Source organism: Cervus canadensis, chromosome 25 (genome assembly GCF_019320065.1).
Source record: "Cervus canadensis isolate Bull #8, Minnesota chromosome 25, ASM1932006v1, whole genome shotgun sequence".
NCBI lineage: Eukaryota > Metazoa > Chordata > Mammalia > Artiodactyla > Cervidae > Cervus > Cervus canadensis.
In genome coordinates, this window is record NC_057410.1 from 23,201,826 (window position 1) to 23,213,001 (window position 11,176).

General features: G+C 42.5%; 1 long non-coding RNA gene across 1 annotated transcript; it reads right to left on the minus strand.

Moving 5' to 3' along the window:
• Window positions 1-272: 272 nt before the first annotated feature.
• On the minus strand, window positions 273-10,943 carry LOC122427744. Its single transcript, XR_006265534.1, has 3 exons — window positions 10,858-10,943; window positions 3,855-6,077; window positions 273-2,316 (listed from the first exon to the last, which is right to left on the minus strand). It is a non-coding gene; the product is annotated as an uncharacterized LOC122427744 (long non-coding RNA).
• Between the last annotated feature and the right edge of the window lie 233 nt (window positions 10,944-11,176).

An 11,176-nucleotide genomic window follows, 5' to 3' on the forward strand; every position in this document is an offset into this window, starting at 1 on the left:
TTAACAAGGCTACAAATAATGCCATTAAAACCAGTCCTTTGTATGTAAAGTGGCTTTCTCTCTCTCTCTTTTTTTTTTCTTTTCATTTTTTGTTCCGTTTTTACTTTTTCCTGGAATTAACTTTTTATTGTGTATTGGCATATAACCAATTAATGTTGTGATAATTTCAGGCGAACAGCAAAGGGACTCAGCCATACATGTACATGCATCCATTCTCCCCCAAATCCCGCTCCCATCCAGCCTGCCCCGTAACATTGAGCAGAGTTCCATGTACTAAACAATAGGTCCTTGTTGGTTATCCACTTTAAATACAGCAGTGTGTATAGGCAACCATAGTTCATTCTCTCACCCTGTGAGTCTCTTTCTGTTTTGTAAGTAAATTCATTTGTATCATTTCTTTTTAGATTCCACACATAAGGGATGTCATATAGTATTTCTCCTTCTCTGTCTGACTTACTTCTAAAGTGGTTTTCTCTTTATCTGGAAGCTTTCAGGATCTTTTCTCTATCCTTGGGCTTTCGAAATTTCACGATGATGTGGCTTCATGGTGGACATACATTTCATTCATTGAGCTGAGCAATCAGCCCAGTCTTTCAACCTGGAGATGTGTGCTTTATTTTGGAAAAATGTCTTCTATTGTTTCTTTGATGGATTTCTCCCAACTATTTTCTCTGTTTGGAACTTCCATTTCCTCTTTCTCACGTATCCACTTTCAATTTCTATCAGCTATATATCAATTTACAGATTTCAAGGTTTAGATTAGAACACTTTTACATTGTTACCTAAACATGTTTTGCCTTTAAGGTTGATTCTGAAAAGTGAAAACAGAGCACATCACCCACAGTACGTGAGTATATGATCATTATTCACTGAAGAATCAAGTAACGTGATTCATTGAAAAAAGAGAATGTGATTCCTCTGTCAGTACACTTCTACAACTTCAAAGAGAATGTAAAGGATCTACTTTCCTTACATTGCATGAACTTCTCAGAACACTACCACATTTAATTTGATTCATATTTGGATCTACACTTTGTTCTAAGCTATATGTTTTTCTTAGAGCTTCTACTTGAGTTTGCTGGAGAAATAGAGGGAGTTTCTATTCTTCTAAGGGAATATTTGCTTGAAAATAGGAATAAAAATATTAATAACCTTTAAAAATCTTGACAACTGTTAACTTTAAAAATTCTCAAGGGACTTCCTTGGTGGCCCAGTGGTTAAGAATCCATCTGCTAATAAAGGGGACACAGGTTTGATCCCAAGTTTGGGGCCCCAAGGACTTGGGGACTTTGATCCCAAGTCCAGCAAGTTTCCACATGATACGGGGCAACTCAGCCCATGCACCAAAAAGACTGAGTTCCTGTGCCTACAGCCTTTGCTCCATCACAGGAGAAGCCATTGCAATAAGAAGCTTGTGTATTTCAAAGAAGCGTAGCCCCTGCTAGCAACAGCTAGAGAAAGCCCATGCACAACAACAAAGACCCAGCACAGCCAAAAATGTAAAAATAAATAAACAAATTTTTTTTTTAAAAAAACAGTGAATTATGAACCGCAATATATAACATTAAAAAAAAAATTCTTGAGTATTGTCCCTATTTGCTTGTCTTGTTTCTCATCAGTTAGATGACTATTTGGGTAGAAATGTGACTTGATATCCTCAACCTAATACCCAGTCTATGTTTAACTCTGGGAAATAAAAACAGTCAAGTTCAGATGTCCTTAAAATTTCAGGAAGAGTGCTGTAAGGCAGAATGTCTTTGAGAATCAATCTCTTTTTTTATGTGAAGCATACAAAACACTGAAAACATAAAAAAGAGACAAGTTACAAAGACGTATTTTTCTGTGAGCATATCTTTTGTACGTACATTGTAGAAATTATCCCCAAACATTGCCAGTAACTTCTTGATGTCAGCTCAACTGGTGCTAGCCTTGAATCTGAGTCAACTCCGGGAGATGGCAAAGGACAGGGAAGTCTGGCGAGCTGCAGTCCATGGGGTCGCAAAGAGTTGGACGTGACAGTGACTAAGCAACAACTAGAAGGCTATAAGTAACACATCAACTGTTATTCTGATTAAGGAGAAGAAGGGAAAGTAGCCTACTTTATACTACCCACTGTCCTGATGCCTTTATATGCAAACACTATTTAATAGAACAAATGTTATCACATATAATTAATTCTATTATTATTTTATATTTAAATATTATTACATAATATATTTGCTTAAGATCAGAAGAGTTGGTCCACCTTGTCAGAGAGTCAAGACTGCCTTCTCCTCTGCTTCCTTTGGTTAGCCATCATGCCATCTGACTCTGTTCCTGAAAGCGAAAGTGTTAGTCACTCAGTCATGTCCAGCTCTTTGTGACTTCTCTGGATGGCAGCCCACCAGGCTCCACTGTCCATGGGATTTTCCAGGCAAGAATACTGGGATGGGTAGCCATTCCCTTCTCCAGGGGCTCTTCCCAACCCAGGGATTGAACCCAGGCCTCCTCCTCCAAGGAGATTCCTTTGTTTTACAGATCTTGGTTGATTTCAATAAGTGAACTACAAAAGCCTAGGCCCCCAATAAAAGCAGAAGCCCAGGCCCAAAAGCATTCTCTTCCTACCTAGGACCTCATTGTAGGAGCCCAGGTATGTGCTATGCAATTTCTAGGCCTTGTAAGTAATAATCCTTTATTCTTTCAAAGTTTCCTGATAATTATTTCTGAAGGGTGTGTTGCAATCATAAAACCACAAGGCTGGTCCAGCCACAACAGTGTTTTTTAGTAAGCTTCGATGGGCACAAAATAGAACCACATTATGTAACAGGCTCCCCATTCTCTCAATGCCTCCCACTGCTCTTAGTATTGGTCCCTCCTTCCAGCATCTCTCTCAGCTCAGATTTTTTGACCCTGAAATCTGCCTTAATTCACCTCTCTCAAAATTTCTAATGCTGCTCTTGAGTCTGGTAATATTTAATGTCAGCTTTCTTCTTGAATAATTGAATGTTTTCTAAGGAGTCCAAATTCTTCTGACTTGAATCCCAGAATATCAGAGCCAGAAGGGATCACAGTCAATCAGACCACTGGTCTGTGGCATTTGAACTTATCGAGACTGGAGTTGCTGCAAGTCTTGAAACTAATATACACTTACAGATTTTTTTCTGCCCCCCACCAGGCAACAAAATTGATGCCTTTACACATGCTACCCACAACTTTTTGAAATTTAAAAGAGTTTTCATACTGTAAAAATCTGAAAACTACTGATTAATTCCATTTACAAATTAAAACAAAAAACAAAAAAGCTGGACTTGCTCAGTGTCACAGACTGAATTGGGATCGTGTTGGGTTCCCACCCACCAACCCATTGTTCTTTCAAGTATCCCACCCCCCAAATACCACAATTCTCATAATTTCATAGCAGCTTCCACAGACTCTATTGCCAGGGGGAATAAAGTGTCCCCATCTGGCTCAGACTGAATTGTGAGGGAGCAATATTTTCCTCCAGAGCAAATGTTAAGCTTTGTTGAAAAGTATTGCCAGACTATAATAAACAAATATCCTCAGAGAGTACACCAGTATTTTAAAAGAATCACTCCATCTTTTTTTAGCTAATCTTATCTTGCTCGCTGTCCCAGCCATGGGTGAATAAGAAGCCAAGATCCTGGAGGAACACTAATCCTTCCCTTGGGTTCCAGAAGCTCCCTAGATCAATGAGTTATTTACACTTAGGCTGATTTGACTTGGATTTTGGGGAATAAACTCAGAGCTCACGAATAAATACCTCAGAGCCCTCCCAGCCTGAGATATGGTGGTTACCCAAGACACCTCATGGCTGAGGCTGCTTCATCAGGAAAATGAAGGACAAGATCACTTACGTTGGGACACACACTGCCCAACACGCTTTAGTGCTGACAACGGGCGCTGGTTGGGGAACTGAAATCATCTATTACAAGAGTGTCTGGCCAGCTGACTCCATGATACATGACTCTGTAGAGACCCCATGTTAGTCCCAGATATTTCTGAATTTCATTCCTTTTCAGAAGGATCTTCTCTCTAAGTACCTGAGGATAGGAAAAAAAGATTTTGTATAATCGCTCTGTCATCCTTCATTTTAGTGAAAAAAGAAAATTGATTTTGAGGTTTCTGTTGTGTAAAGCACTTGATGTGAAACCTCTAGTTCTAAGGTAATTTAGAAAAAGAAAGAAGTTTACTGTTGAAATCTATCATTTTCAATTCACAAGAGCAAGAAAGAAAAATAATAATAAATAATATTAGGTTTCCAGTGTAGGGACAAAGTATTGGTAAAATGTCAGATGGAAATAAAGAAGAAAAGAGAACACAAAGCAAGATTATAGTTTGAGAAAGATGTGGGAAAAAGATACAAAACCAGAAAGGAAAATAGGAGCTTCTTAGTGATAACAAAGATTCTTAAAGATAAAAGATACCAATTAATCTATATAAACAGAGGTAACAGCAGCAACAAAAGGATGAAAATTTGTTGACACTATGATCAGAAATCTCAGGAGTACAACGTTATAGTTAAATTCTGCTTTTTGATTAAAAAAGGTCAGAAAAAGAGATTTGGGGAAATAAGCAAGGGAAACTGTGTGAAATTAGTTGTTGATAAAATAAAAGCCAGTATATGAGAAACGGTGAAATATCTTTCAACCACTGTCTCTATAACACACATTCTAAGCTGTTAAAAGAGTTAGTAGATTTAGATAAATTCTAATCATTATGATAGGGAACACTTCGGATGCAGTATTTCAGAAAGTTGTCAAAGAGTTCTTTAAGATATTAGAAGGAAAAATAAGAAAAAATGAGCACACATGGACCTAATTTTCTTATTTTTACTCTCCTTCCTGAGAAAGGCCTCCCTGGAGGGCATTTTGTTAAGTGAAATAAGCTTCTTTATGATGACTGCTTTAAATCCTTGTCAGATAATTTGACCTCTTTGTCATCTTGGTGTTGGTATCTATCGATTTGTCTTTTTTTCACTTAGTTTGAGTTCTTCCTTGTTCTTGGTGTGATGAGCGATTTTTAAAATTGAATCCATAAAATAAAATAAAATAAAATTGATTCCAGCAAAACATATGGGGCATTCTGTGAGGAACTGTTGTTGTCATTGCTTCATCTCTAAGTCATGTCCAAATCTTTTGCATCCTTATGGACCATAACCCACCAGTCTCCTCTGTCCATGGAATTCTTCAGGCAAGAATACTGGAGTGAGTTGCCATTTCCTTCTCCAGGGGAGCTTCCCAACCCAGGGATGGAACCCACGTCTCCTGCACTGGCAGGGGGTTCTTTACCACTGAGCAAGCAGGGAAGCCTCTGTTAGGAGACTCTGATCTTATTTAAGCCTTCCTTGTCTCTGGCTTCCTGTGGCATCACTGTGTCAGGGCGGGGGGCATTGGGGAAGCAGGGACCACCTCTTCACTGTTAGTTGGGGGTAGTAGCACAGGGTTCCATTTGGCCTTCGTGGACCCCTGAGGTGGGACTCCTCTTTACTGCTGGGTGTGGGTGGGAGTTTGACTCTGCACTAGGCCAGTAGTGATGTTATCTCTCTGGGTGGGCAGCTTGGAGGTCTTCATGACTGCTCCTCTCACAGCCTCACTGACATGTTGCTGCAGACATAAGAGGACCTCACTACTGCCAGGCAGTGGGGGAAATCCTGACACCCCATTAGACCTCCTTCGACACTTTCCCCGGGGGTGGGGATGGGGGAAGGGCACCCCATTGGTGACAGATGGCTGTCTGCTGACCTCCACTGACAGCACGGGAGGAGGCTTCATTATCTCCCAGGGCTATGGATGAATGTCCTGGCTCTCTATTCTGCCTTTCCTGACACCATGCTGGCAGAGAGAATGGGGCTCCTGGTATAAGCCTCACAAGAGCAGGGATCTAGTCTCGCCACTGGCAGGGGTGGAAATGGGGCCACAGATTCGCTGTAGTGGTTGACTGGAGAAGAGCAATTATTGTCTAAGAAGCTTCCGTCTTGCTAGGCTGCTCCTTTGGCTGGAGAGAGCAGGTGGCTGCTGGGGCTTCTTTTGTCCATGCTCACTGGCATTTCCAAGTTGCCAGCTTCTTCAGCTCCAAGTCTGGGATACATGAGGCAAAAAAAAAAAAAAATACAGGGAACTCATGATCATATGGTTCCTTGGATTCTGAGTCCCTTGTCAGCCTGCCTTCTCTCCACCCCTCTGAGCCTTCCTGTTTTACATATTGTTTTACATAATGTACAGGGCTTTCAGTTACGCTTAGTGGGAGGAACAGGGAAAGTTACATCTACTTATTCCACTTTCCCATTGGGGAAGTTTTTACAAATGACTTAAATACAGATGACAACAATACCTGCCTCCACATCCCTCCAAGGACTTCTGTAAGATTTAAGTGAGTTAACCGGACATTTGGAACCATCTCTGGCATGGCGGGCGAAAGTCCATCGGGTCACAAAGAGTTGGACATGACTGAGTGACTGAGCCCACACACTGGAATATATTAAGCCTTATATAAGTGTTAGCTCTTATAGCAACAATTAGATAAACAATATAACACGGCTGTTCAAAGGACGGATTCTGGTATCAGGGTGCCAGGTTAAAACCCCAGGTCCTACATTTAATAAATGTGTTACTCTTTGGGAAATTACTTAATCTCTCTGTGCCTAAACTTCCCCACCATAAATGGCCACATTAACAGCTTCTTCTTCATAGGGTTGTTGTGAGAATTAAAATAGTCAAAATATCTAAAACACTTATACAATTGCCCAACACAAAATAAGTTTTATTTAAGTATTAGATAATACTCTTTTAGGGCTTCCCTGGTAGCTCAGCTGGTAAAGAATTCGGCTGCAATGCAAGAGACTCCAGTTAAATCCCTGGGTTGGGAAGATCCCCTGGAGAAGGGACAGGCTACCCACTCTAGTATTCTTGGGCTTCCCTGGTGGCTTAGATGGTAAAGAACCCACCTGCAAGGCAGAAGACCTGGGTTCAATCCCTGGGTTGGGAAGATCCCCTGGAGAAGGGATAGGCTACCCACTACAGTATTTTTGCCTGGAGAATTCCATGGACAGAGGAGCCTGGTGGGCTACCATCCATGGGGTCGCAAAGAGTCTGACATGACTAAGCACAGCACATTACTCTTTTAAGCTAAAGCACTTCATTTTTCTCCTCAAAACACCCCATAGTGTAAGTAGTGAAGCATCGTTATCTCCATTTTAAAGAACGAAAACAGAAGTTCTGAGTCATGCAGTGACCTGCCCAAGGTCACAGAGCCAGCTTCATTCAGCCCTAGGTCTTCTGACATCAAGTCCAAGGCTCCTGCCAACATGTAACACTGAGTCGATGCTGGGTTAGGAATACAAAAAGACCAACATTTGTGCTTGGACACTAGGGTAGACAGCAAATTCAGAAACCATACCAGGGCCAGCAGGGTGGCAGGAGGATGGCAACAGGATGGCAAGAGAGACAGGAAAGAGTGTGATTGTTGGGCTAGGTCTATGTCAAGAAATTGGTGTTGAAGAAACCACCGAGATTATTCCCAATGAGAGACTTCTACTCCAGAGGGTATTCCATCAACATCACCTGTTGGCAAGGCAGGGCAGGGTTCCCTAATGACTCGCTATGCGCATTCCACGGCAGTCAAATGCTCTTCAGGGAGAGCCTAGTTCCAAGAAAATGGAGGCTGTGCCTTCTTCAGTTCAGAGAATCCTCGGGTCTCCCTACTCAAGGATTCCCACTGTCCCCCGCCCAGCCCACTGTCTGTATACTTCTGAGCCAGTCCAAGTCCAGCTGGAACTTCAGTGCCTGAATCCAGAGCCACCAAGCGGTTCTGGGGACACCAGCCCAAACTGAACTTGCCCTTTGCAAAGTCCTGAGCCGTAACCATTTCTGCCCTTTATTTTCAGATGTGTCTAATTAAGCACCATTCAATGTCTACTGTTATATTTTTCCTGATGTGTTTCATATGTCTGAATTTTGTGTAGCCACCAAGAGTGTGGTTCTCCAGGGCAGTGGCTACATCACATGGGTTTTTTGGTATGACCTCAAGGCATTCGATACAGAACATGGTACTATGTAGTGAGTCAATTTATACTAACTTTCAAAGAAAATGTCACAGCCAAGCAGAGCTGCCCCTATATGGGGTATATGGGGTCCCAGTCTTCTTTATTTTTTAAAAGGCCCTGTCTAACTAAATAGTGTGATTAAAATATGTTTTACAAAACATGTGGGTCCCTGGAAAGTACAGTGATTCATTGATGAAGATTCAGAATAATGGATAGAAAGAGGTGCAAGAGATACTTTGATATGTATTTATCGTCCAGTTGTGGCAAATGTCCAAGGACCTTCTTTTTCTGTCTAGGTCCAGAGATCTTCTCTTCATGTTCTTTGTCATCAACTCTGCTATTCTTGGATAATTTCATATTTTCCTTCCCTCCCCCCAACCCCCCCAGAAGAACTTAAACGCAGAGCACACCATTTGAAATGCTGGGCTGGATGACTCACAAGCTGGAATCAAGATTGCCAGGAGAAATATCAACAAGCTCAGATATGCAGATGATACCACTCTAATGGCAGAAATCAAAGAGGAACTGAAGAGCCTCTTGATGACAGTGAAAGAGGAAGGTGGAAAAAGCTGACTTAAAACTCAACATTAAAAAAATGAAGATCATGGTACCCAGTCCCATCACTTCATTGCAAATAGCAGGGGCAAAAATAGAAACAGTGGCAGATTTTACTTTCTTGGACTCCAAATTCACTGTGGATGGTGACTGCAGACACAAAATTGAAAGACACCTGCTACTTGGAAGAAAAGCTATGACAAACCTTGACGTATATTAAAAAACAAGAAAGAAAGAAAAAGCAGAGACATCACGTTGCCAACAACGGTCCATATAGTCAAAGCTATGGTTTTTCCAGTAATCATGTATGGATGTGAGAGTTGGACCATAAAGAAAGCTGACTGCTGAAGAATTGTTTCTTTTGAATTGTGGTGTTGGAGAAGACTCTTGAGAATCCTTGGACAGAAAGGAGATCAAACCAGTCAATCCTAAAGGAAATCAACCCTGAATATTCATTGGAAGGACTGATGCTGAAGCTGAAGCTCCAATACTTTGGCCACTTGATGCAAAGAGAAGACTCATTGGAAAAGACCCTGATGCTGGGAAAGGTTGAAGGCAGGAAGAGAAGGGGATGACAGAGGACGAGATGGTTGGATGGTATCACCAACTAAACGGACATGAGTTTGACCAAACTCTAGAAGATAGTGAAGGACAGGGAAGCCTATGTTGCAGTTCATGGGGTCTCAAAGAGTAGGACACGACTTAGCAAGTGAACAACAATAAAATAATGTAGCATGGTATTACTCACAATGTCATCACTCTCTGGAACACGTTTGTATTGACACCATACGGATCTCCTAACCCCTGCATGTATTTAATCCTGTTTGTATCATTTATGTATGATACTGGCTCATCAGTCATGTAGGCTGTGAGTACTGGTTTCCAAGGACTCTCTCAAAAGTAATAACTGTGCTCCACTGATGACAACCACAAATGCAAATCTCATCCAGAGAATACCACAGAATGTGAGCAATAATCTATTTGGGGGTCATATCCAGTTTACAGAGTGGAGTTTTATAGGATACATGGAGAGCAACTTGACTTCCAACTCTGTTTTCTCTTTCACTACATTCCCATAATGTGACTTCTTTCCCTGCTGACCCCACCCCTTCCTTCCACCCATCGCCACCAGCCAGCAGGGGCCCGTGGGTAGAGTTAGTAAAACTGTAAGAAATGTTCTCCCTTTATCCCAGGGGAGCATGAGGCCACCAAATTCCCTGGGGGCAAAGGAGAATCCAAATCAGAAGGGCCTATCAATGTTCTAAAGCAATGATCTGAAAGCCTTCGGAGGAGATAGGCTTGGCCACCGCAGAGGACTGCCCAGCTGGGCAAGGAACTTACAGAGGGATAGGGTTATCCCTGGGTGTCCAGCAGTGAAAGGTCCACAGGGTAAGAGATGCCTGCAGCCTCCTGCTGCCCTTGGGTGTTGATTGGAGGAGACCACAGTCAGGACAGGCACAGGCAAGCATTGATGCTGCTTGAGCTCAAGTCTAAAGCTAGGTGTGGGGGGCATTCTGTCCTGGCATCCCAGAGTCCTGATCATCTCTTGTATCCAGTGTGAGTAAGCCATCTCACTTCAGAGTGTCAGCCCCTTTGGGAGGGGTCACAGTCTCATGAAAGAAATATTTTACCAGCCTGAAAAAGTGGTCAACTCAGAAGTCCACCCTCCTGGAAGCAGTCCAGGTCATGGGCAGGGACTGACTCCAACAGCATGAGTCCTGGAGCTTCTTGAAGCTAGTGGGGACATCACACACAGGGTCAGGCGTTAAACAGTGCCTTGAAGGATGGAGACTGACTGACCTTTGTCTAGGTTGGAGATGTTCCACCCAAGTGGCACCGCCAGTCCCAGTGGGTCCCAGGACTCCCCAGAAACGTTAAAAATTTTGAGGAAAGCCCTGCATTCCTGAGATGACCCAGGGCAGCCAGAGTGAAAGATTTTCCTGAAGCTGAGCCTTCCAGTGCTCCTGTTCATCCCATGACCAGTGGCCGGTGTGGGGAGAGGGTTGGCCAGTGTGCCAGATGGCCAGGCATGGGCACCGAACACTTGTAGAACTCTGTACTCTGGACCTGTTTCAGCACAAAGTACTGGCTCTCTTTTTTTTTTTTTTCCCCTATTTGGAAGCTCACATCATTGAGCACTGCCTTTCAGATGAATTTCAAACCTTATCTTTTTAATTCTTTGAAAGGAACAATTACTGTGAAGCAGTTCACAGGACAACCTACCAAAAAACAAACAAAAAGCATGTTACTGTTTTTTTCACCTTAATAAGTGTTAAATAGTGCTGGGGTCCAGCCTCGGCAGGATCCAGGGGGTACCCTCAGGATGCACGGCGTCAGCGAGAGAGAAGACACGTGAGACCAGCCTTGATAGGGCCAAGTCTACGAGGGAGAGAGAGAGAGAATGACAAGACGGGGGTGTTTGCAGGGTCTGGCAGAGTCTGGCAATGCTTTATTTTTTACCATAGCTTTTATACCCTAAGTTAGTACATTTCTGAGGGGAGGATAGTTTAACATTACATCAGCTTGTCCTTCACAAAACCAGGATGTTTTCTGCATACTTCTTTGTTTATGAGGGTCTTG